Genomic DNA, 27,680 nt, shown 5'->3' on the forward strand with positions numbered 1-27,680 from the left:
CCACTGTTCATTCACAACCCATTAAACAAGCACCCTACCGTATCCCAGCAGCCAGGCGAACAGCAATAGAAGGGGAAATTAAAATGATGTTGGAGGCAGGGATTATTGAACCCTCAAAACGTCCCTGGTCCTCTCCCATCGTGTTAGTGCCAAAGCCGGACGGAAGCATTCGCTTCTGTATCAACTTCCGAAAACTGAACGCAGTGTCACACTTGGACGCCTACCCTATGCCTAGGGTAGACGAACTAATAGAAACACTAGGTCAAGCAAAAATCATGTCCTGTATAGATCTGACTAAAGGATACTGGCAGATCCCGTTACAACCAGAGAGCAGAGACAAGACAGCTTTTACGACACATATGGGTCTCTTCCAGTTCAAGGTGATGCCCTTCGGTCTCCACGGAGCCCCAGCGACGTTTCAGCGTCTCATGGATGTAGTCCTGGTGCCCCATAGAGATTTCGCAAGGGCATATCTGGACGACGTAGTGGTGTATAGCCCAGATTGGGAGACCCACTTGGTGCATTTACAACAAATCTTTAGATCCCTACAGGACGCAGGCTTAACCATCAATCCCCGGAAGACCACCTTGGGAGCCGACCACATAGACTACCTGGGGTATGATAGCTGGGATGGGCAAATCCGTCCCCAGGTGAACAAAATAAAGGCCATCTCCCACATTCCACACCCTACTACCAGAAAGGAGGTACGATCCTTTTTAGGTTTGGTGGGATATTATCGGCGGTTTGTTCCCCACTTTTCTTCATTAGCCAGCCCTCTAACAGACCTACTCACTAAACCGCTAAAAAGAGACACAATGCCATGGACCTCTTCCCAGGAACAAAGTTTTAACACCCTGAAAACAGCCCTTTGCACCGACCCGGTCCTAAACTGCCCCAATTTCCAGAAAAACTTTGTTCTGCAGACTGATGCCTCGGACAGGGGCTTAGGAGCCATATTATCACAACCCGATGAGTAAGGGGTGCTCCACCCGGTACTGTATATAAGCTGAAAACTCTTCCCTAGAGAGACAGCCTATGCGACTATAGAAAAGGAATGCTTGGCCATTAAGTGGGCGGTGGAAGCATTGCAGTATTACCTTTTGGGCCGACATTTCATTCTATTAACTGATCATGTGCCTTTGACCTGGCTGGCCCTGCATAAAGACACTAACCCTAAAGTTCTTCGGTGGTTTCTTGCCCTGCAGCCCTTCTCCTACAGCACGTTCCACATACCGGGGACCATGCAGACCATTGTGGATTACCTGTCGAGATGTCCTTCATCCGAATGGCCCGACCGTCCATTCTCGGAGGGAAGGCAGTGTGAGGGATTCACCAACCCGACCCAACCTAAGATGGCCGCCGTACGGGACCACACCGGAAGTGAGGTTAGCGTGACAGGTTTCCAGGGAACACCGACCACGACTCCATCCGGCCCTTGCATTCAAATGGCCGGTTACGCTGGGAAGGAGTGGTGTATGCCGGAGCCGGAATCCAGTTACGAGGACCCGGAAGCAGAGAGCGAACACAATGAGGAGGACGCGACCAGCACCGCGAATCGCCCGGGAGAGGAAGGCGCCAAAAAGACACCCGACAATGCGAGCGAGACCGGCCCCCTGAGGGAACCAGAGGAGGCGGGATCTAACCAAACCACGGTCACCAGGGACCGTGGCAACAGGCAAGTGACGGGGGAGACTGGGTTTTCATTTAAAAGGTGGTGGGCAGGCCGCCTGAGCACTTCACAGCGCCGATAGCACTTTGCCCCCCCCCCCCCCACTTAGGCACCTCACTGTTAGGGACCGGTGTGTGATGGACACGTCTCCCCTTCCCTACTATACTTGTGTACGGAAGCCCTGACACTTGTTTTTGTCTGTTTTCTTTTCCCTTCTGCCCCCCTGCTGGAGGCCAGCTAAAGTCTACTCCGACGCGAAGTAACGTGGGACTAGAACATTCCAGGAAGAAGCAAGCCGAAGCTACATTTAAACGCCACCTACCAGGAGTATTCCCTAAGAAGCGTGATTCTCCGGTTCCCCTTTGTTGGACTATTCTTTCACCCCATTTTATTGGCAAACTGTGACTCAATACCTTCCGGTCTGTATCTCGGATGCTACCCAGTACATGGATAAAACCGAGCATTTAAGCCAGAAAAGAGTTAATAAAGCTTTTAAACCCTACCCTACGACTCGCTCTTACCTTCATACGACCAGGGACCGGGGCGGAGTTCCCCACATGGTGTGTGGGGCTGCAGGGGGAAGTGGGGCTGCAGGGGGTATGTTGGGCTGCAGGGGTGTGGGGGTGCAGGAATGTGTGGGGTATGAGGGTGCAGGGGGGTGTGGGGGTGCCGGGGGGTGTGGGGGTGCAGGGGGCTTTGCACGGGGAGGGTGGTTTAATTTAATAAAATAAAAAACCGTACCTTAGCCTCCGGTCCCACGTCGCGTCTCCTGCTCTCTCTCTGCTCACAGGAAGCAGAAGCAGGCAGCCTCCCTTTCCTCCCCTAAGCCAATCAAAATGATGCAATGACAGAGTTGTGATTGGCTAGGACAACATACGTACAGGAGTCTATGGGGAGGCCGTTTTCTCCATGCAGGCTACATGCAGGCTACATGGAGAAAACAGGAGAGTGTTCATAACTGGTTTGGTCGGTCCTGGGGCCGAAAAAACTGTCAGTGGCCATAACCTTGGGCTACCCACTCCTCACCGACCCGCCCGCCACCAACCATCAAAACCCTTCTTCTGCTTCCACGCAGTGCGAGAAGCAGAATTATATAATTGTATTTATGCCATTTTATGTTTCTGCTTCTCGCACAGCGAGAAAGCAGTGGGGTGATGCTCCTCTGCCCACGTGGAGGATCCGCCCCTGGCAATGCTGCTTACCCAGGGGTGTGTTATTCATATTTAAAAGGAGGGTTTTAGGCATGTCAAAAAGGGTTATTTTAAAAGGTCGAATTTGCATTTTGAACCTGCACAGCCAGGCTTGCAGTCATGCTCACATTGACACTGTAGTAGATGGCACAATGGGTGCTGCAGTTTTCTTGTGAAATTTAACTTACAGGCCCTAGGTACACCTTGGTACCATATACTAGGTACCTAAATGTAAGTTAAATTTGCCAATTAGGAGTATACCAATTGCATCATACTGGTAAGCAGGGGTAAGGTGCACAGAGTTCTATAGCCAGTAAAAATAGGGTTCAGCAAAAAGGCAAAACTAAAAGTGAATTAACAGCAATCCTGCAGAAAGGGCAAATTTCCAACATCATCTCACGGAATAAACCTTAAAAATAGACATAATCACATCTTATTCCTGCAGGACTGCCTTAATTCATTTAGTAATCGTAGCAGTAATCACAGCTCTAAAATGCCTTATATAGGAAATCAGTAACAGATCTACTCCTGTACCTCTTTTCTTCTTTAATCAATGTTTATATTCCTTCATACACCTCACAACTCATAACTTTAGATGGTCATCAAAACTCGAATAAAAAATTTAGTTTAACAATGTTTTGTCCTACACCAGAACTTCAGAATACTCTATTCAGTTGATAATCTTATCCACTTCTACAGGATGCAAACCCATCTTAAAGCACCATGAAGACCACACATTCCATGCTCTCCTATATCTTCTTCATGTACTTGGTGTCCAAGAATCATTGAGGAGCTCTGCAGCCTCGCCAAAAAGATTCTTGTATCCTCCTGTTTCCCTGAAATCCTCCAAAAAGGATGTCGAGAACACCTGACTGTACTTTCCCTTCTTTTCCTACCACTGTCTTCTGGATGCTGGAATCACAAGCAGCTTCTCCATTGCAAACTCTAAGACTGTTGGAAGCCAAGCCTGAGTGTTCCAAAAAGGAGTTACTGGAACTATAATAAGACACCCATATCTCCTCACCAACACTAACGATTTCTGTATGTTAGCAAATGGGAAAACGCATAACTGTTCAAACCTGTCCAATCCTGTCTTAATGCATCCTCTAAATAACCAGAGGGGAAGAATAGGAAATATTTAATGTGGTCCAGAAAAGAGCCTCCCAAGAGAGGAATTCATATGTCAGTAGAGCGTGCTGTTCTACTGTATTTCAACTCAAACCGATGGAGTCAATGTCCCCTTTAATCATGGAAAGTCCAGTGAATGGGATGTAATAGCCCTCACCCACTTAGCTGGCATACTTCATTGGGCTAGCTCCTCGCCGGGTGGGCACTGCAATAACGAGCGAGCCACAACAGCTGAGTATCTTTGTTGGAGATCTTTTTTCATTGAATCCGAGCCTGGTATTTGCAGATGCACAGGTAACTGCCTCTGGATGTGGGTTGCAGGGGAAGTGGTAGATTCAGTGATGGTGCAGAAAAAGTTGGCTACGGGCCACCCCTCTTTCCTAAGTTTTATTTCTGGCATTTCTTAGTGCCAAGGTTAAAAACAAAATGTGAATCTAGTCGGCATAGTGATGTGCCCTTGGTTTCACCACCATGTGGTCCAAAGGTCCAACGGAAGCCACAACCGCAACAACGCCACCCACCACCACCCTCCGCACCTGGACTCCGATCAGCACCGAAGACACCATCCGCACAATGAACTCCATCCACTCCGGATCTCCGACCGACCCCTGCCCTCACCACGTCTTCAACAAGGCCGACGCTGTCATCGCACCCCACCTGCGGGACATCATCAACACCTCCTTCAGCACCGCCACCTTCCCGGAGAGCTGGAAGCACGCCGAACTCAGCGCCCTTCTCAAGAAACCCACAGCAGACCCCACCGACCTCAAGAACTACCGTCCCATCTCGCTCCTCCCGTTCCCGGCCAAAGTCATCGAGAAGACCGTCAACAAACAACTGGCCGCCTTCCTCGAGACGAATGGATCCCTCGACCCCTCACAGTCTGGCTTCCGAGCGAACCACAGCACCGAGACCGCCCTCATCGCCGCCACCGATGACCTTCGAACTCTGATGGACAACGGGGAAACAGCGGCCCTCATCCTCCTGGACCTCTCCGCGGCTTTCGACACTGTCTGCCACCGCACCCTAGTACAGCGCCTCGGCAACATCGGAATCTAGGACAAGGCACTGGAATGGATCACCTCCTTCCTCGACGGAAGAACACAGAGAGTCCGTCTACCACCGTACAAGTCAGAGGCCACCGAAGTCATCTGCGGCGTACCCCAGGGATCCTCGCTGAGCCCAACCCTCTTCAACGTCTACATGAGCCCCCTCGCGACCATCGCACGCCAACACAACCTGAACATCATCTCCTACGCCGATGACACCCAGCTGATCCTCTCCCTGACCAACGACCCCGACGCCGCCAGAGCCAACCTGCACGAAGGGATGAGAGAGGTAGCCGAATGGATGACGACCAGCCGCCTGAAACTGAACGCAGACAAGACGGAGGTCCTCATCCTGGGCTCCTCGCCCTCCGCCTGGGACGACTCCTGGTGGCCCCCCGCCCTGGGCACCGCACCCATACCGACGGACCACGCACGCAACCTGGGCTTCATCCTGGACTCCTCCCTCTCCATGACCAGACAAGTCAACGCCGTCTCCTCGTCATGCTTCAACATCCTGCGCATGCTACGGAAGATCTTCCGGTGGATCCCCACCGAGACCAGGAAGACTGTCACTCAGGCCCTCGTCACTAGCCGACTGGACTACGGCAACGCCCTCTACGCCGGAACCACCGCCAAGCTCCAGAAGAGACTCCAGCGGATCCAGAACGCCTCAGCCAGACTCATCCTCGACATCCCACGAAACAGCCACATCTCCGGACACCTGAGAGACCTGCACTGGCTCCCGGTCAACAAGAGGATCACCTTCCGCCTCCTCACCCACGCGCACAAAGCCCTACACGACCAAGGCCCGAGCTACCTCAACAACAGGATCAACTTCTACACTCCCACGCGCCTCCTCAGATCAACCAGCCACGCCCTCGCCGCCGTCCCCCGCATCCGAAGAGCGACAACAGGAGGAAGGTCCTTCTCCCACCTGGCTGCCAAGACCTGGAACTCACTCCCGTCCGACCTGCGCCTGACCCAAGACCACCTCTCATTCAGGAAGAAGCTCAAGACCTGGCTGTTCGAGCAGTAACGGCACCCCCCCCCCCTCCCAGCGCCTTGAGACCCTACGGGTGAGTAGTGCGCTATACAAATGACTTGATTGATTGATTGATTGATTGATAATGCCCTAGTCACCCCATGGACGGAGGAATTGTTTCAGGACCAACAGTAGCATAAACCCTAAACTACTAGGTTGGGATTCAAAACCAACACTATATGTTAAGTATCCAAACAGTTGTGCTATACATTTTGGAATATTCAAAAGTGAACATTATAATTCAAAAGACTTCCATTAGGCCCCCATGATTGATTAGGTCAAATCCTAAGGCCCCACCACATCGAGTTTATTTGAGGGCCTAGACCCCTCTCCTTGGGCTGAGATGGAAAAAGAAGACTAATGCAGAGATGTTGGGTCTGCATGAGTGAGTGTGTTTGGTAACAAGAGCCCAGACAGCACATCAGGAAAGTCAAGAGAGCCTGGAGTCTGGAAGAACGAATAGTTTCTTACCTGTCGGTGTAGTTTTGCAGCTTGAAGATCTTTCTGGATTTACTATGCTGTGCATTATTCCGCGGTCTAGTGGTTGGGTCCGGAATCGTAGTCTTTTCTTTCTTTTTAGTCACCCAGGTGCGCGTCGACGTCCCACATTTTGGTGTACTTCCTATGACGTTGGCATGCTTCCTGCGGAAGCTCCCACCTTTGGGCGCCATCTTTGGATTCTTTTTTCTTGTTTTGTGTTGTTGTTTGCGAATCCTTTGGCAATGTTCAGTATTTCTTTTCAAGTAAGAGATTTATTCACTTTGTCCTTCATGGTGTCGGTTTCTGTATTGTCCTTGTATTACCAGCTGCTTCTCCAGCCTCATCTTTCTGGCGGAGGTGGATGGGTTCGCTACTGAATCCAGAAAGATCTTCAAGCTGCAAAACTACACCGACAGGTAAACTATTCGTTTTGCAGCGTGAATCTTTCTGGATTCACTATGCTGTGCATAGACTTTGTAGCGGTTTGTTATGTTTGTGGCGGCTGGGTGGAAGATGAGCGTTGATTGTTGAATATATGTTGAAACACTTTCTGTCCTACTTGTGCTTCCTTGTTCATTTGTATATCCACACAGTAGTGCTTAGTGAACGTGTGGAATGAAGCCCATGTTGCCGCCAGGCATAATCTTGAATGGGTGTTTTTACCCTGGAAGGCTACCGTTGCCCCATTTTTCCTGGTAGAGTGGGCCCGTGGCCCCTCTGCTAGTTCTTGGTCTGCCTGTCTGTGGCAGAAGTGTATAGTTTGTGCGATCCATCGTGCGATGGTTCCCTTTGGTACTGGTCTACCCATGAAACTGCTTGCGAGGACACAAAGAACTGTTTTGTCTTCCTGTGTTCCTTGGTTCTTTCTATGTAGTGCATTACTGCCTTTCTAGCGTCCAGAGTGTGCAGTGCCCTCTCTGCGCTTGTGGTCGGTTTCTGAAAGAAGCTTGGTATTTGTACTGTCTGGTTGATGTGGAACCTTGACACCACCTTTGGCATAAAGTGTGGGTCAGTTCTCATTACCACCCTATCGTTGTGTATTTGGATGTAGGGTTCTTGTAGCGTTAGCGCCTGTAGTTCGCTCACCCTGCGCAGCGAGGTGATTGCCACCAAGAAGGCTGTTTTCAATGTTAGCATTTGTAGGGTGGCCTTATGAATGGGTTCAAAGAGCGCTTTCATGAGCTCTGTTAGGACTAAATTGAGGTTCCGTGCCGGTGGTGGCATCCTCTTTGGTGGTGCGATCCTCTTTGCCCCTTCCAGGAATCTTTTTACTATCTGTGAAGTAAAGAAGCTCCTCCCTGTTTCTCCTCTTGTGTAGGCTACTATCGCTACTAGGTGTACTCTTAGCGAGGATGAACTTAGTTTTGGCTTCAGTAGATGTGTGAGATATCTTGGCACCGTTGATTCCCTTGTCATCTTCTTGTGTAGATTTTTCTTGCTGCACCATTGTGTAAACCTCTTCCATTTTGCCACATAGCACCTTCATGTGCTAGGTCTCCTTGCCTCTCGTAGTACCCGCAAGGTGCTTTCAGGTAACTTCAGGTGTGCAAACTCTATGTCTTCAGGAGCCATGCTGCTTGGCTGAGGCTCTCTGGCTCTGGGTGTAGTACTTCTCCGTTTTGCATGGAGAGTAAGTCTTTCCTTTTCCTGAACTTGTGGGGTGCACCCTGTGCCATTTCAATTATCTGTGAGTACCAGGTCTGCCTGGCCCACTGGGGTGCCACCAGGATCAGAGTCATGTTGCTGGTTCTGCACTTGTTGAGTACTCTGTGTATCAGAGGTATCGGGGAAAAAGCATAAGCAAATGTTTTCGACCAGCTTATCCATAGGGCATTCCCCAGGGACCCTTCCCCTGGTTGCCTGGATGCGAAGTTTTGGCATTTTGCATTCTGATACGTGTTGCAAATAGGTCTATTGTCGGTGTTCCCCACCTTCTGAATAGCCTTTACGTTTCCTGTGTATTGAGCTCCCGCTCGTGGGAGGCCGATGTCTGTCTGCTGAGCCAGTCTGCTTCCACATTGTCCTTCCCTGGTAGGTGTATGGCTAGCAGGTCTATTTTTAGTGGGATGGCCCATCTCCATATCTCCTGTGCTAGGTTCAATAGCGGGGCTGATTGTGTTCCTCCCTGCTTGTTGATGTAGAACATCGTTGTCGTGTTGTCTGTCTGGATCAACACTCTTTGGTTGTACAGTTTTGTCTGGAAGGCCTTCAGGGCGAGGAACACTGTCTTTAGTTCCACGTAGTTGATGTGTTTGACCGCATCCACTGGAGTCCACAAACCCCTCACCCTGAGCTTGCTCATGTGAGCTCCCCATCCCTTCTGGGATGCGTCTGTGGTGATGGTCACCGTTGGGGTCGGTGGTGTTAAAGGCTTCTCTTCCGTTATGTTCTCCTTGTTCCACCACGACATCTCCTCCTGCACTGCGTGCGTTACAACCACTAGATCTTCCCAACTTCCTGTAGCTTGTGACCATTTTTCTTGCCGCCATTCCTGGAATGGTCTCATGTGGAGCCGTACATTTGGGACCAGATGTAAGCAGGAGGCCATCATGCCCATGATCTTGCTCGCTATCCTCACTGTCAGAGCTCGCCTCTTATGGTAGAGGCGCGTCTCCTTCAGCAGGGCCATTGTTCTCTTGTCGCTGGGGAACACACTGCTCTGGATGGTGTCGATCTGTGCTCCTAGGAAGATTTTTACTTGCTATGGTTCCATTGAGGATTTCCCCCAGTAAATGGAGAATCCCAGGTCCACCAGTGTACTTGTCACGCGTTGTGCGTGTTCTTTGCATGTCGTGTGTGAACTTGCCTTTATTAGCCAGTCGTCCAGGTAAGGGCATACATGTATCCCTTCCCTCCTTAGGTGCGCTGCCACTGCTGCGAGGTACTTTGTGAAGACCCTTGGTGCGGATTTTAGTCCGAATGCTAGGGCTGTGAACTGGTAGTGATCTTTGTGCTGCCTGTTCATTGGGATGTGCAGGTAGGCATCTTTGAACTCTATGGTGGCCATGAAGTCTCCGTCTCCTATCTGAGGAATGAACTCTTGTAGGGACGTCATCTTGAACTTTTGTGTCCTTATGTACTTGTTTAGGAACCTTAGGTCCAGGATGGGTCTCAGTGTTTCGTCCACCTTTGCTACCAGGAAGTAGGTTGAGTACACTCCCTTGTTCCTTTCTCTGTATGGTACTGGTTCGATGGCCTCCTTTTAGAGGAGTTCCTTTGCTTCCTTTTAGTAGCTCTAGCTCATTTCCTGACAGCGCCCTTCATTTTGGTTTCCTGTTTGGCGGTGTCTTTTCCAGTTCTATGCAGTATCCGAACTGTATGATGTTGAGTATCCATTTGTCTGTGGTTATCTTCTTCCACTCCCGGAAGAAATGACTTAGCCTGCCTCCTACTGGTGTTACATGGTCGTTGATGTTCTGGCTGTGTAACCCTGTGTTGGTCTTGTTGTGCTCCACCCTGGGAGGAGTTTTGTGGCTGGGCACGTATTGTGTGACGGAGTCACTTAGAGGTGGGTTGTTGGCCCCCTCTTTTATTTTGTCACGTCCGTACGCCCTCCCGCGAAAGGACTGGCCCCATTGCTAGTAGTGCCAGGTTTGTTTTTGATGTCCTTGTGTTTGGCTGTCTCCCTGGTGGGACTGTTGGAAAGTCTGGTGTGACGTTCCTGGCTGGTTTCCCCCCTCTTCCATTCGGTCTCTGCGACGGAGTACCCCTTTTCGTCCCCCCGAATTGTAAGGCCCCCATGGACCTTGCAGTTTCGTTTTCTTTTTTGAGCTGGGTGAGTTTTTCATCCACGGCGCCCCAAAAAGTATCTCCCCATTGAACGGGGTGTTTAGAATCGTGTGCTGCACCTCTGGTTTGAAGCCTGAGATCCTGAGCCAGGCCTGCCTTCTCTACGTGATTCCCAACATCATCAGCCTGCTGGATGTGTCAGCTCCGTCCAGGGCTGTTTTGAGGCAAGAATTTGCCACATTTTTCCCTTCTTCCACAAGGTGTGAAGCTCTTTGTTGGTACTCGTCTGGGAGGTGCTTGAGCAGCTGTCCGATCTCGTCCAGAATTTGGCACTGGTGCCTGTTCAAGTTTAGGTAAAGTGAATATATAGCAAACCAGTTATAGTTATACCGCCCTTATAACACACATATTTCTAGTATTGTACGACATCAAATGATTATTTGCTGAGACAAAATGATGTATCAAATTTTCATTTTATTTCTATTGTTGTCTTTGCTTTTTTTAAATATTATTTATCCTTTTTATCGCATTTTTTTGGTAAAAGACATATATTATTCACATAAGTTAACATTCAATTACATATATTACACATATTCAAAGTAACAGTGCAAAGAGAAAAACATTAAACATGACAATACATTAAAGTGCTATACGATATAATCAGTCGATGGAAAATTGGAGGAAGGCAATGCGGTGGAATGGAACTACGCGCGTTTCGGCCAAAAGGCCTTCGTCAGGTGCCCGTCATTCGTAAATTACAAACATAGTGATGTGCAACAGAAACATCCAAGGTGTCTGGTAGTACGCTTAGTTTATGTGTTCCCCGAAGAAAACTGAAATTCTCTGATGGCAACGACTCTTTTAGACTGATCGCATTCTTTTAAAGTTCCCTGTAGCTGGTGAATGTCCGCGTTATAAGGAGAATAAAGTGTTCATCTAGGTAAATTCACTGAGGATTCTTCCTAGTTTAACCACTGTATATCGGCCTTGATTCAATAGCAGGGGATTTGTTCTTTTATTAAAACATCTTTTTTTCTTTCTTAATCCTCCCTTTTCCCGCCACCAGGGAGACCCGTCTGTTTCTTTCTTACTCTAAAAGACTTATATGTATCTCGTAAAGCAATATTCTATATTGGCGATCTTGTCAGGCGAATAATCTTCATTTTGATGTGGCTCTTTTTAATATGGGGGTTCTGGTGTCTGCTTGTCTTCACCTCCAAGTATGGTGCCTGTTCAGCAGGGCGTTAGAGTTTGCCATGCGCCTGTGCATGGCTGCATTTCTTTCTATCTTCCTCCCCGTTAGGTCCATCCTCCTGCTTTCCTTGTCTGGTGGTGGCCCTGATGTTGTTGGCACATTTGCCCTTTTCCTGGCGGTTGCCGCAATAATGGAGTCCGCAGTAACTGATCCTCGGATGTAGGGAGGATCCTTAGAGGAGTGTTTATACTTCTTTTCCGTCCTCGGCGTCACTTACCGGCATGTTGCCGGTTCCTTGAATGCCTCTTTCCCCTGGGCCATGACGCTCTCAAGCATGGGGAGGTACTGGCTCCTAGTTTGTGTGGGGAGCAGGGTCTCCAAGAGGAAGTCTGCTTTCGGTTTTTCCTCATCTAGCTTGACTCCAAAAGCTGTTGCCGCGTTCTTGATGACCATATTCTAGGCCCCAATGTCATCTGGCGGCGAAGGCCTCAAAGGGTATGTGTCCATGGCCTCTTCAGGGCTTTTGGTGTCAAGGTCCTGCCACTCCAGGTCCTGTGTCCCCGAGGACGTTGAGCCGAGGATCGTCCCCTGATTGTCGTCGCCCTCCTCCTCGTAGTGGATGGCTTCTTCCTCTAGATGGTCCTGGGTCTCGGGACTTTTCGGCGGCTCTTCGGCCTCGAAGTCCTCCTCCTCTTCTACTTCGACGATCACCGTCTTTGGCTTCGACGGAATCGCGAACCTCTTCAATTTTTCGTCGAACTCCTTCTTTCTTTGTAGGATGTTATCCATTTCGGCCTCAAGCCGTCTTTTCTTTCTCTCCATTTCGGCGGCCTGTTCGGCGTCGAGCGGTTCGGCTGATCTCTTCGACGTATACGTGGACGTCGAAATGGGCTTCGGGTCCTTAATCGATGCCGAAGCGACCTTCGGGTCCTTTTCTTTTGAAGTCGAACGTTCCTTTCCGGGGACGTGCTTCGACGACCTTGGATTTTCGCCGATCTTCGCCACCTGGGAGTCCTTTTCGAAGGATCCGCTGGGCTGTTTGTCCCTGGATGCAGCTGCGTCCGTCAAGATTTTCGGCGCCAGTGCTCCCTTCGAGGACTTAGACTCTGTTTTTCGAGAGTCTGACTCAAACTTTCGAGGGTCTGTCGGGGGCTATGGGGTCGTCGACTCTCCTACCTCTTTAGAAGACTTCTTAACGTTCTCTACGACTGTAAAGTCGTCGACATCTCCGGAGACATGGTCCTCCTCATCGCTCGAGAGCCCCAGGTCTCGAAGGGACGGTGGTTGTCCCTTGCCTTGCATGTTGTAATTGGCTCTTCTTTCTCACTTTCTAACCCGGAGAGTTTCGGTGTGAAGGCGGAGCAGGCGTTGCAGTCCTTGCTCTCGTGGTCGACCGGTAGGCAGAGGTTACAAACCGGGTGCTGGTCCTGCTGCGCGTATTTGTGGTGGCAGTTACGGCAGAATTTAAAAGGTGTCTTGTCCATTTCTTGAGCTCAGGGGGCCCCTTGTTTGCGCATTCTACGTTCGACATCAAAGTTCTCGAAGTTCTCCTGCTCCTTCGTCGTCCCGGCTCGATGGTGTTGTTCCTCGTCGTCTTCTCAGTCTTTCCCATGCAAAAATCGACTGTTCTGCGTTTTCTTTCCTCCAAAACTCTGGAGGCCCTCGGGAACGATGCAGACCCAATGGCGGAAAAAAGAATCTGAAGATGGTGCCCAAAGGTGGGAGCTTCCGCAGGAAGCGTGCCGACGTCACAGGAAGTACACCAAAAGGTGTGACATCGACGCCCACCTGGGCGATGAAAGAAAAAAAAAAAGAAAGAAAAGACTACGATTCCGGACCCAACCACTAGACCACGGAATAATGCACAGCATAGTGAATCCAGAAAGATTCACGCTGCAAAATCAGAGGTTTTCACAACTAAGAGGAAGGGCAAGCAAAACCATCCTCAAAATGTCCCATGGCCCAGAAGGAATTTGACTCAGGGAAATCTGGGAACTATAGATGAAGATGAGCCTACCATGAGAGGCATGCCTGAATTCTGAGTTGCCTGGGGCAGGAGAACCCTCCAGGAAGGAATTCTGCAAAGCACAGAGAGACTGCCAACCCCTGATGGCTTTTAGCATCAGGCTGAAGTCCAGAAGCAGGGGGATACCAGTGGAACCCACTGGGTCTACTGGGAAGATGGTGGCTTGTACACTGAGTCTAGTTGCCCATAATCTGGAGCAACCAGCAGACTAGTGCTCCCCCACCAGTACAGGGCATGCCCCTTGAATGTAGCTTATGCTATCCCCTTGGTGGACATTTGGGGCAGATCAAAACCTCTGACAGGTTAGTCATCCACTTTTACTGGCCACAGATGTATGTCTGAGAAGGTGAGGGAGGTCTGCCACTTCTGCACCACCTGACAATCCAGTGGAAAGACAGAAGGGAAACCCAAAGCTCCCATGATCTCACTACTTATGGTGGGAACACCTTTTGAGAGGGTGGGAATGGACATGGTCAGGCCTCTAGACCCTAAAACAGCTTCATCTTAGTAGTGGTGGTACATTGAAGACATACCTCTGAAGATGGTTACTGCACCCGTGGTGGCCAGTGCTGTGCTTGGTATTTTTTAGGGTTCCCTAAAAGGGTAATCTCAGATAAGGGGCCAAACAATAAGTGTGCCTACTTGAAGACTATGTGGAATGAGTGTGTTCACCCCACATTATCACCTCAAACAAATGGGCATGTGGAGAGTTTCAACAAGACCCTAAAATGTATGATTATGAGAAACGCTGTAGGAGATACCATAAAAGGGAGTGGGCTTCAACCCCTTTGAACTTTTATAAGGGCACCAATGCAGAAGTTCCTTTAGACTTGTCCGAGATGGGTTGGATAAACCTCTCCAGGAACCCAAACAGGACATTATGGACTATATGCTGAGCTTGCGTTCCCACATGGCTGAATACATGAAAAGGGTTAACAAAAACTTGGGGAGGTCAGCCAGGAGCTTATTAGGCACAGGTATGACAAAAAAGCAGCCTTGGTGGAATACCAGCTAAGTAAAAAAGTGTAGTCTGTGAAGTCAGAGGCTCACAGGGCCCTCTAGAAGAAATGGATTGGGTCCTTCACAATACACAGTACTGGAGAATAAGGCTGAGGTCACCTATCTGGTGTCAAGAGGCGAGTGAGACTCTCTGAGACCTTCTATCCCACAATGACACGGATGGTACAGTAGAGGGAGTAGTGCTTCTTCCTTACAATGATAGAGCAGGAGTAGAAAGAATGGCAGCAACGTTTGGCGCAGTTTGCTATACAGCCACCTGGACTGACCCAGTGGTGTTCATTATATTGAAACTGATGACAGCTTAACTGTCAAAATAAAACATATAGAAGGTTGGAAAAAGTAAGGGCCAACAGTTTTCAAAATGTCATACCAGGGGGTGATTGTGCCCTCTAGTTGCCCCTGGGCCACCCTGTGGTGCAGATGCCTAAGGCAAACTTGAAAGGGGGTACCACAGTACTTAGGGTCTGCATGGACTATAGAGGACTGAATGCCATCACAAAGACTGACGCACAAACAATTCACAGAGCTGATGAGCTTATTGACCGGTTGGTATGTGCTAAGTATCTCGGCATATTTGATTGGATTTGTGGGTACTGACAGATTTCCCTGACTGAGGGAGCAAAGGATAGCTCAGCATTCCCTACTCCGAAGGGTCACTTCAAATTTAAGGTAATGCCCTTTAGATTGAAGAATGCCCCTTCCACCTTCCAGATCCTAGTTTACAGGGTACTGCCTGGGCTAGAGCCATTTAGTGTAGCACTGTCAGGAGTCGATAATTGCGCCTACATAATATCCCGGACTACATCTCCCAGCATGCTCTTAGTCAAGGGAGGAGCGTACTCGATATAGGTCAGCCAGAACGCACAGGAAGTGCGTGTAATTCTGTTCTACTTTGGAGACAAACAAGCTTGTTTGTCTTCGGGACCCTTCTGTTGGTGTTTCAGGAAGCCTTATCGCCTCACGGTGTTGTTTGTTCCTGTTCTTGCCCGGATCCATTGTCTGGTTGGAAAGTCGCACTGCGGGAAGAAGCAGCTCCCAGCAGAGTCACGCTGGGTTCTTACATATACAAACGCTAGGACTCACGTTTGAGCCGCGTATTTGTAGTGTTGCTTTCGGACCCCCTTATGTTCCTTACACGCTGACGTAGGCGTTAGAGAGTCGAACAGAACTCGGGGCCTTTTGTCCTAACATTTAAACTGACTGTGGATTCCTTGTTTCCTCCCGCTGACGTAAGCGGCGAGGTTCGTGGATTACTGAGCGGAGTCGAGCTCAGGTAATCTCCTTATTCTTTCTGGTTACTTGCGCTGTGTAGAAGCGCTGGAAATACATCAACTTGCTTATACACGCTATTGTTTGGCGTGGGGAGTAAAGGACCCGGGGTATACTCGCGCTGTTGACGGGCGCTGGGAGTATTCCTCCTGGGGGGTTTCTAATGACTCTGAGTTTATTGTTTTGTTTTTTACCGCTGGAAAACTATCTGGACCTATTCCTGCACTGATACTTATGCGCTGCATCCCCTGCCTGATACCTCTTGCTGCAGCCCCTACATACAGTGGGGGTTATTTTCTGTTTATGAGTAGACCATTTCTTGCAGCATCTAAGGTCATCTTATTGGTATGTATGAGAGTACATCGAGTGTTTTTGGCTGACATACGTTATGATAGTGAGAATAATGTTTCCTGTCTTATCTGTTGTAGAATTGTCGTTTCGTGGTCTTGGAGAGAAGTATCTCTGTTGGTGATCTTTAGTTGGTGTCTTGAGGACCAAAAGGCTTCGGCAGCTAGACCACAGGTATTAGTTCAGCCCTAGTGAGACATTACGAGAGTAGACTGTTATGCTGGGTATTTATACTGTGTTCTTTCTTACAGGCTTCCCCTTTCCAGCGGTTCCGGCCCATACCTTCTCTTCTTTTTTCCCTCACCTGATTGCCTCATTACTCTGAGTTCCATCCAGAGTTGGGGACGTCGGGAGGTGGACCCCTTTGTGCATCATACCGAATCCAGGAAGCAAACGTGGATCTGACAAGCATAGCCAGATGATGTCGCTGTCTTTAGCTCTACCTGGTAGAAATACCTGACCACCTTCAGGGTAGTGCTTCTGCAACAGACAGGGCTCACTATCAAGACTAGCAAGTGGGAGATAGGGCAAGGGTCTTTAGTGTACCTGGGCCATCAAACTGGTGGGGGACGCGTGCAGCCTCTTCAACTCAAAATCCAGACAATCACGGCTTGGGAACCTTCTAAAACCCACACTTGATATAGAGCTTTCCTGGGTCTGACAAGTTACTACAGAAGATATAAGAAAATGTCCTAACAGGAATTACTTAAAACATTATGACAATGGTTCAGTCACAATACATAAAAAAGGCACTTAGAGCACCTACATTTTGATTTGATTGGATGATCAGTGTATAACCTTGCGTTTGATTGTTGAAATACAAATCAAACACCATCATTTATGTTGATTATTGTCTTTTTTCTTTATGTGTTGTGACAAACCCATTGAAAGCAATATTGTTTTAAGTAATTCCAGGCAGAACATTTTCTAATATGTACTTAATTACCCGTGTTCTTGTGAGTACACAGTGCTCCAGCTTTGCTGTGAAGTTATTACAGAAGGTTTGTGAAGGGGAATGGTACCATTGTAGCCCCCACACAAAGCAGAAGAAGCAGCCGAAGAAGGTCATATGGACTGAGGAGTATGAGAAGGGCTTTGACAACCTGAATGAGGTACTTTGTACAGCACCTGCACTCAAGACACCTCATTCAGCAAGTAGTTTGTGGTCATAACAAATGCTTCGGACATGGGATTGGGGCAGTGTTTTCACAGCTAAATGATGAGGGCCAGGATCAACCAGTTGGCTTAATCACAAGTCGCTACTCTCCAGAGAGCAGTATTGATGTGCCATATAGAGAGGGAAACGATGGCTGTGGTTTTGTCACTAAATAAGGGGAGAGGTAACTTATTTACGGCTCACTTCTAGGTTCAAACTGACCACAGGCCTCTCAGATAGCTCAAGCAGATAAGAGGGAAAAACCCCAAACTGCTGAGGTGGTCCATCTCTCTACATGGTATAGACTTTACAATGGAGTTAGGACCTAGAACTGACAATGCCAATGCAGATGGCATTTCCAGGTTCTTCCACCTAGATGATGAGAACTGGCAAAAGAAAGGCAGACTTGCTCCTCACCTATAATCCGGAGGGAGCCATGTGGAAAAATCCCTATTTTAGCATGATCATCCCCATTTGTTGGATCAATGTTCAAGTTTTTTTGACTCTGCGCTCTGGGACTCTGCTAACCAGGCCCAGCACATGTGCTCTGACCATACAAAACATATCCAAATTAGTTATACTCCTTATTGGTGTATTTAACTTGCCTATAAGCCCCTAGTATATGATACAAAGTTTGCCCAGGGACTGTAAGTTAAATGTCAGGAGTGGACTGCAGAACCCCTTGTGCCACTCACTACAGTGAAAGTGCAAAAATGACTGCAGGCCTACCACTAAAGCCTGTCTGGGCAGTTTAAAAAAACGCAAATTCGACCTGTCAAACTAGTCTACTTTGACAGGCCTAAACAGTCCTTTTAAATATTAAAAAGTCACACCTAGGTAGCCCTTAATACCCACAAGGCAGAATGTATGGTATTTAAATGTAGGACATGTAAACATTTAATGTTAAACATGTACTTATGGTGACAAAGCCCCAAAAGCTATTTTCACTGTACCAGGGTTAGCTGTTCCATAGGAAAAAATTGGGAAACAATATTAAATTTAATCAGGTTATCTCTGTCTAGGAACTAACTAAAAAGTTTAATCTTGCACTTCTTAAAATATTTATTACAAGTCAAATCCACTGGTAAGGTTGGATGCATCATAGATATTTTAGAAAAGGCGCTTCTAGAAAATTCCCTTTTCCCTTCAGAAGTCTCGAAAACCCCATTTGCATGAGCTTTAAAGTGTTACTCAGAAGTTGAATAGCCCCACTGATGGCAAATATTAGCTGACAACTGAGCAGGGTACTTTTCTATCCATCTAGTTAGACAGGTACCAATCCCGGTGGAAGAGGAGCTGTCCCCAGAACTAGCGTGAAGTGACCACAGAGGGGTTGCTCATTTCCCTGGTCACACCTCTGGGGAGGACAACAGTAGCACAAAGGTTCAGCTACTCTAGGTTTTAGGTAGTCAGGGGAATTGTTGGGTTGTTTGCAGTAGGGCACACTGGAACTGCTGCAAAAATGCTGCAAAGCCTTTGAAACTTTTCCCCTATTGGTTACGGAGGAGCCAAGAGTCAACCCCACCCACCGGTTATTGCCAGGCATAATTATGTCACCTTGGGAACCCTCTTCAGTACACTACCGGACCTGTGAAAAACAGAATGACTGCACCTGCTGTTGAGACCTATGAAGAGACCTGAAAGGCGGGACCTGCTCCCACATGTGCCCAGAAGAGAGAAGTGGACTCCAAGGGTCAGATAACTAACTGCCTGTTAAGCTACAGTGCCATACCAAGCTACTAGAACCTCCTTTCCTGAAGAGCCATTCTGGCTACTAGTTCCAAGGGCTGTTCCTGAGGTGCTGGGGCCCTTGGCTGTGTCAAAGTGTACTTCTGCAGCATCAAATCTGTTTCTAAGGGAGATCGCGGAGGGGGTATCCGCCCTGTAGAGACATGTTCAGCTACAGCTTGCAGTCTTGCCCTGCTGGAGGAATCTGAGCTATAAAAAAGTGACTTAGATCGAATGTATAAATCTTCATCGGGCAAAGGTGACAAAAGTATCTGGGCAGCATAAGACCGTCCTTGGGCGTGAATTTTGGATTTCTCCCGCTCTGAGCTTTTCTGCCAAGGCGGCTTTACCGGGATCACGTTGAATGGCTCTCTGGCCTCCTGAAGCTCTTCTCGGCCACGGGCCGCTATTCTGCCCCACTGAGGATTTTTTACTTCCATTTCCTAAGTCAGAAGGTAAAACTTCCAACTGGGCTCGAACTTGGTTTCTGTGTCTGACACTGCATTCCATCCTAGTTGGCTTCAAATAGTGCCTTAGTCCTAGTCCTATGCAAACTGATGACAGTGGCTGGTGCTTAACTGTTTTCAATGTTATTTTTATTTTTAAAACTTTAAAAATTCATATCTCCTGTCCGCCTTATTGGATTTTTGTTGTTTTCAGATAATTTTGTTCATTAAATTAGTCTTAATTTTTTTTTAAGTGGGATGTTTATTGAGTTGTGTTTTCAACTTTAATTGTTTTGGCATTTCTAAGAAAATGTGTGAAAAATTGAATGTGCAAAACCTACCAGAGGTTGAGTTTAAATTTAAGTTACTAAAACCTTTACTGGACCTAACAAGAATTTTGACATTATCACTTGGTTGAACTACTATCCACGAATACACAAAAAACCCGGTCTCTGAGGCAATTTAATTTGTAAATGGAGTGTGTATATCGCTATGGTTTTTCTACTCTGTGTAGTGTATGTATCCTTACAAAATCTTACTGTACAAAACCCACAATTCTCATTTTCTTATACGGTGGTTTTGTAACACTTTTTTGCCTACTTTTAAAAGACCTTTCTCAATAGACAGTCCCCAAGAAGGTAAATAGTGACTGAAATATGACTTTTATGTAATTCTCAATACATTCAGTTCACCAAAAACCACCAACTACATATGGAAAAAATGTGTGGAGGACAAAATGACCCCTCACGGGTGCACCACCACTGGGGTAACTGGTAGGGACTCACCAGATAAGCCCACTATTCTCATCACTGGCAGTCATTTTGTCCCAAAGAAAAAGTCTCCAAACAAACATAAAAATGTGTAAGTGACAGGCAATAGCACTCCACGATTGTGACAAAAAGTGATTAAAATTGGCAGCCACACTTGTATTACAATTACTTTATTAGTTAATAAGTGTGTACTGTCAAATTAAAAATGAACTGGTTGCTAACCATGCATACCAATGCTACATGCCAACATGTTTCTTTGCCATGAAATGTTTGGCAAATTCTTCAGGGCCAGACACTTCATCACAGCACCAGTGTTGGACACACCATTCTAGTCGACCTCACTCAGCTTATGTCTCTCATACCAACTTGTGAGGTAAAGAACGAAGAACAAAACTCCTCTTGTGAGTCCTCTTTCTGATTGGCCCTTCAGTCGTTACGTCAATCGGCTGGGGCCTCACGGAGCGTGGCGTCTCCTCCTGCCACGCTCCGTGTCACAATCGTGGAGTGCTATTGTCTGTCACTCTTCTGCACTTACACATTTTTATGTTTGTGTGGACACTTTTTCTTTGGGACAAAATGACCGCCAATGATGAGAATAGTGGGCTTATCTGGTGAGTACCTACCAGTTACCCCAGTCAAATGTCAAATGCACACCCCTTTTTCTTAGGTAACGAGCTACTGGCCTCATCGCCTTGATTAAACACCACATCGCTGATGGGAGGCGAAACCACAACCATTTGAACAGGTACAATTGACCCTTCCACCTAAATTTAAGAGATCTCCGGCTATCCTGTAGAACTGGGATAATAAATTAAGCATCTTTTAGATCCAGTTTCACCAATGAATCACCTCCTTGTAGTATATCTCTCAAAGTGAATTCCTTCTATTTTTGAATGTTTGTAAACTATGAAATATTTCTGTTGGCTTAAATTTATTACCGGGCACCAACCCATGTCTTTATTTACCAGAAGCAAAGTACTCATATAACCTGCCTGTTGGCCTCATATTTTCATAATTGCCCCCTTTTTTTACATTAGCTCTACCTTGACATCTCTTGTACCCCCTAACTCTTCCTGACACACTAATTCTCTTGGGTCATTTATTTGATTTCGACTTTCCATAAACTCTGATCAGTAACCCAGAATTCATGTGCTCCTTGCAATCTCCAACCGGTTCTCTAGGAACAACTTCGACCTGCCTCTCATCTTTCCAAGGGAAGAACTAGAAGCATTTGCAGTACTCACCCTGGAATGTAAGTGCTTGTTGACATCTACCCCTTGGTGTATATTCATTCCCTCTGTGGGTCCGAGGAAAGCAATCCTGAGAAGTTTTGCACACCAGAGTAAGAGCTTCTTCCTTACTCATATTGGGGCCTAAAGAAATCACAGCTGATAGTTTGCCCTCTCCTCCAGGATCAGCCATGTAAATCTCATCCAAAAACTCTCTTCATAAATGACTGAGCTTTATCCAATGCGATAACTGTTGACACAGAGTTTCCTAATGATTGAATCACTCCAATTTTGGTCTGATTTTCATTAAACTTGCTTTGCGTATCTTAATAGTAACTAGCTGGCAGTACCCCTTTAAGAGAATTAAATCCACCTCCTCTCATTTCAGGAAAGCCTCTTCTACTGTATCGAATATGTGAGCGAGTGGACCCAATACATCCAGGAGCTTATCCTGACACTACTTTAGAAAATGCCCTAAATGCTTCCTGGGGGTCCCTATCTAGCTTAAACAAATATTTTATTAATTAGGGATCCAAATTCGGCATCAAGCATTTATTGCCCCCAACTACAGGACAAGAGTATTTAGCCCTGATTACTAGTCTCTCATCCCTATCTAATGCAGTTCTTCTGCCACACGTTCAAGAGGCCACCATTCTGAACTCCTAGGATGCCTAATGAACAAGTTACTTACCTTCGGTAACGATATATCCGGAAAGTTTTTCGTCAGCAGAACCTCTGCGCGTCGGAAGGTGGCGGCGGTCAGCTCCGCGTTCGTTGTTGGCATCGTGTCGCCAGGATGACGTCGCGTAGCTACTTAGATGCTGCCCTCGCACACTGATGTCAGTTCTGTACACGACTTTCCGCGCCAGAAACGCAGAGCCATGCAAACACTGACCACTGGTGCACAGAACTAGGGCCCTGATAGGATATCCTTAACCCTAGAAATCAGTTCGCAGAACGGGGAGGATGGATGGGGCGGTAAGGAATCTATAACTAACTAATGTTTCTTACAGATAAATCGTTACCGAAGGTAAGTAACTTGTTTATCTGAAAGAAACATGTTAGTTATAGATTCCTTACCTTAGAACAGATACCCCAGCAATACCAACCCCGGAGGTGGCTTCTGCAAACCAAGATCACACCAGAAAGTCCTGGACAACAGAAAGGCCAAGGAAGCCGTCTCTCTGGACTTGACTGTCAAGGCAGTAGTGTTTCGTAAAAGTGTGCAACAAAGCTCACGTAGCTGCCTGACAGATGTCATGCAGAGGAACGCCTCATTCCAGAGCAGTAGTTGTTGCCGCCGCCATGGTAGCTGCCTGACAGATGTCATGCAGAGGAATGCCTCATCCCAGAGCAGTAGTTGCTGTCGCCGCCATGGTGGAATGTGCGCGCAGCCCCACTGGAGGCTCCTTCTTCACCATTGAATAGCAGGCTTTGATACACAAAACAACCCATCGGGAGATAGACCGCTTGTGTATGGCCTGACCTTTCTTGGCGCTCACATACCCAACAAAGAGCTGGACATCCACCCGGAACTGTTTGGTGCGATCCAGATAAAAGGAAAGCGCACGTTTTGGGTCCAGATAGTGGAGCCTCTATTCCTCTTTCGAAGGATGCGGAGGCAGAAAGAAGGCAGGCAAAGTGATGGTCTGCCCGATGTGAAAGGCAGTGACAACCATGGGTAGGAAGGATGGACGAGTCCTGAGACCTACCTTGTCCGGATGGACAGAAAGGAAAGGAGGCTGAGATGAAAGAGCCTGAAGTTCACACTCTCCATGCAGATGTAATGGCAACCAGGAATACAGTTTTAAGCGTCAGAAGTCTCAAAGGACAGTAGTGAAGTGGCTCAAAGGGAGCGCACATTAATAAGTCAAGACTAGATTCAAGTCCCACGGAGGCATAATGAAAGGAATAGGAGGAAAGAGATGAGTTATGCCTTTTAAGAAACGATTTACAATAAGGGACTTGAAAAGAGAAAGCTGATCTGGAATCCGAAGGAAGTCAGAGATGGCAGAGAGATAGCCCTTGATAGTGCCCAGAACAGAGCCCTGCTGGGCCAAAGAATTGAGGAACAAGAGAACCTCAGAAAGAGGGGCAGAGAGGGCATCCACAGCCTTTGCTGTGCACCATGCCACAAATTTGTTCCACCAGCAGGCGTACACCGTCTTAGTGGAGGGAAGCCTGGCTGCCAAGATTACATCACAAACTTTGGGAGGTAAGTCAAATGACATCAACTGCCTCAGCGCAATCTCCACTCAAGGAGGTGGAGGGTGGACAGGTTTGAATGGAGGACCGCCCCCTGAGGCTGTGACAGAAGATCCTCCCGAAGAGGCAGTCGGTTTGGAGGATCGATGGCCATGTTGAGCAGCTCGGGATACCAGACTCTTCGTGCGCAATCCGGAGCCACAAGAATGACTTGGGCCCGCTCGCGCCTGATCTTCTTCAGCACTCTGGGCAGAAGTGGTATAGGCGGAAAGGTGTACAACAGACCGCAACTCCACTCGCGACGAAAAGCGTTGCCTAGCGTGTGCCGTCTTGGAAACTCCAACGCGTAGAATTGCTGACATTGCTCATTCTCTTCGGTGGCAAACAGATCTAACCAAGACTCTCCCCACTTCTGAAAGAGACCTTGCACCAGTGAAGACGCCATTCATGATCCATCATGCACCTGTGGCTGAGTTTGTCCGCCCTGGCATTCAGGGAACCTGCCTGGTGTTGAACCACCAGGGATATGCCCTGATGTTCCAGCCATGTCCAGGGGCCTCTTGACATAGGGTCCACGACCCGGCCCGTTTGTTGCAGTACCACATGGTGGTGGTGTTGTCCATTAACACTTGCACTACTCTTACCCGGACCTAGGGAAGGAATGCCTTCAGAGCAAGATGAATCACCCGTAGCTCCAGAAGGTTGATGTGGAGCCCGGACTCCGCCGGAGATCAGAGGCCTCTGATCTCTGCCTCTCCCATGTGACCGCCCCATCCCAGAAGGGATGCGTCTGTGACCACTGAGTGCTCTGGTTGGGGAAGGGAGAGGGATCTGCCGTTGACCCAATTCTGGTTCGTGAGCCACCACTGCAATTGTCATGCAGTGCCCTCCGAGAGCTAGACACATTCGGACAGGTTCCCCTGATGCTCGCCCACTGGAACTTCAGGTCTCACTGCAGAGCCGGCCATATGCCATCTAGAATGAACGACCAGCAGGATGCAGGAGGCCATGAGGTCCAGCATCCTCAGGGTCATCCTGACAGAAACCCGGTATAGATGCTGAAAGATCGGAATCATAGTCAGAATATCCCTGACTCGCTATTCGGGAGGATAGACCTGAAACCGCATCATGTCCAGAACTGCTCAGATAAAGAGGAGCTTCAAGTGTGACTTCGGCACATTGATGGAGAACCCCAGCGAATGCAGGAGGTCGGCTGTAGTCTGGAGGTGGGAGATGACAGTCTTGGGTGAGCCCTCCTTCAACAGTCGTCGAGCTAGTGGAAGACTGGAACCGCTGATCTGCGCAGATGAGATGGGTAAGATCACCGACCTGTTAAATCCATTTTTCACCTTTTAAGGTCTCGCTAGAGCCCAGCACATGTGCTGGTCTAGCGAGATATTTAGTAAGCCGCTTTTGAAAATGCTTACAAAGTGGCTATCAGCTTACCCTCACACACACAAGCGCGCGCCCGACGTGCACAGCACTTGTTTTCGTCGTGCGCGTGCGCACAACTTGTGTTTTTTAAAATTATTTATGATTTCATTTAGTGGCCCGGCCGCGCAGACAATGCTTGTTAAAATGCAGGAATGCAACAAACAACTGAGGACCACAGCAGAGCAAAGAAAGAGACACAGCCCCACCATCAGCAGTGCACTCTTGGTAATTCTCATCAGGACGGTGACATGGTTTCCTATGTCATTTCATCTTCTGTTCAGGTGAAGTTCACCCTATCAGGCCTGCCTTGCTTTGTCCTGGTGCTACTCCCAAGGCACAGGTTTTTGCCTTCTCTGCTCCGTTCCTTCGCATGCTCTGAATGAATAGCAGATGTTATTCATTTGTGGCATTGCATTCTTCAGCTTCCTTGATGTTTTTCTTTTCAATCACTATGAGCGGCGAAGGGACGTGACATCAAACGGCTTCATTCTATTACCGACGAATACATCTGGCATCGCTTCCATTGTGAGCCAGTCTGTCGGGCAGGCTTCAATTTTGCGTTAGCTGCTACCACCGACTGTTTAGGTCTCGCCTACGCAGTGTGCAGATTTGAGTGCTAAGAAGCTATGTAGCGCCTCGGTTCCTCCTGCAAGTAAACGGCGTCTAGCCAGCCAGCCTAAGAGGCAGCGAGAGGTGACTCACTTAAGTGGTGAGATAAGAGCGTTCTTCAGCTCAGGGAAACAAGGTGTCACTGACCCGTTGCCCTCTGCACATGGCTGGAGGCTCCACGCCCTTGCACAAGCACTTGTCACTGTTAATAAGAAACTGGTAGGATGCTAGGGGCTAATAAGGAGGTGAGGGTCTCCGAAGGGCAGGTGTGCTATCCTTTTCCTCATTTTAGTTCGCCATGGATGTACAGAGTAATAGGCGACACAGGGCCATTTGGAGGAGTCACCAACTACAATGTCACGAGCTTGTCTCAACTTGTCTACTTTTGAGTGTCTATAAGTAGCCGATAGTATAGTTCAGTTTACTGGCCGTCTGCTGCTGGAGTCTTTGTGCAGCCCGAACCAACAGGAATGCAGTCCAACGGCAAACACTCAGCTTTTCATCTTCCCAAGGCCGATACAATGAGTACCACTCAGTGGGGCGAAAAGTGATACCCATTGTTTTGAGTGCCTTTTAACTGCAGTTTGCTGAAGCAAATTATGTGGAGGAAACAGGTTGCTTATTGATAGATTGCGGTGAGAGGTTCTGTAGTTCTGTCACATTAAACAAGTGATCTTGTAATATGCATGAAAACCAAACGCCTGCAAGCCTGGAATGCTGCATACATTATGCAAAAAACAGGGAACCCTGGGCAGTTTACATTACAGTATATACTGTTCTCTTAGGAGACTTCCATCACACCATTACATTACTCAATCAGTGATACATTTGTTTGCTTAGGTGTTGACAGAGGAAGACAAGAAACACGTGGACCACATGGAGCAGTTAATACAATATATTTCTAAATCCCTGCTAAACTACACAGCTCACATGCCCTCCTTGATTGCTCTGCATAGAAGGTTCTTTTCTCCCACTCCCTGCACACAAGGCAGCACAGCGCCTCTTTCCACAACTGGAATTGCTTTGTGTAGACGCTGTCTAGGGGACTGCATGCATTTCCAAATCTTTCAGTTTAGTGGAACTCAATATGGTCTCTTTCGTTTTTGTTTACTTACTGTCACACGCTATGTCACTGCCATCCGTGATTTATCTGCTGGGGGGTCCTTCTGTGACACACACAAACACAAGAACCTTTATGGCACAACAGTCGTCCCTGCACATCTCTAGCTTCCTTGCGTGGAGACAGTACAAGCAATTTCCAGCCCAGCCCCCTGCCACAACTCAGACACAAGCAGTCATGGCAACTGTTAGCAGGGACAGCCCAGCACAAGTAAATCTGACACCACACAAAGTGTCTCTCAATAGACAGCTGCCTGCTTGACAGATGTTAGTGTGGGACTCCTGGCTTATGCAGATGTGCAAGTGCATTGATTGACAAACCTATTCTGCTTTGTAATGAAATTACATTGTCACTGACCTACAAATGTACTTGCAATCATTTAGGACCCGTATTTGACAGTGTCCAATGGTCTCCAAGGCAGTTGGATCAAACATACACGCTATATCTTTGGGTCGCCTCCAAGGCATCTTGGGGGAAGGGGGGCAAATCCCTCTTTTGACCAAGTGTTCTTCTGCACTCTGTGGAGTGCCACCAGTATAATGACGATATTCACTTATATCTAGGTCTCATTAGCATAAAATCCCGTAGTCCTTCCTCACCATGGAACTACTCGACTTCTGGATGACACATAATTGAAACTCAGCCCACAGATATATCCTTTTTATATACCCTTTCTAATGTTTATGTAAAAAAAAAATCTTGAATTCTTCACCACATTGAAATTCAAGCCGCATCGATGCGCTTAATGCCGTTGGATTTTACTAGCTGAGATGCTTACCCTTCACAAGAAGGGTTTTGCTGGAAGGGTAGCATTATATTCCATCCGTTTTGGACCACA

The sequence above is a fragment of the Lissotriton helveticus genome, chromosome 7, assembly GCF_964261635.1.
Source record: "Lissotriton helveticus chromosome 7, aLisHel1.1, whole genome shotgun sequence".
Classification (NCBI taxonomy): domain Eukaryota; kingdom Metazoa; phylum Chordata; class Amphibia; order Caudata; family Salamandridae; genus Lissotriton; species Lissotriton helveticus.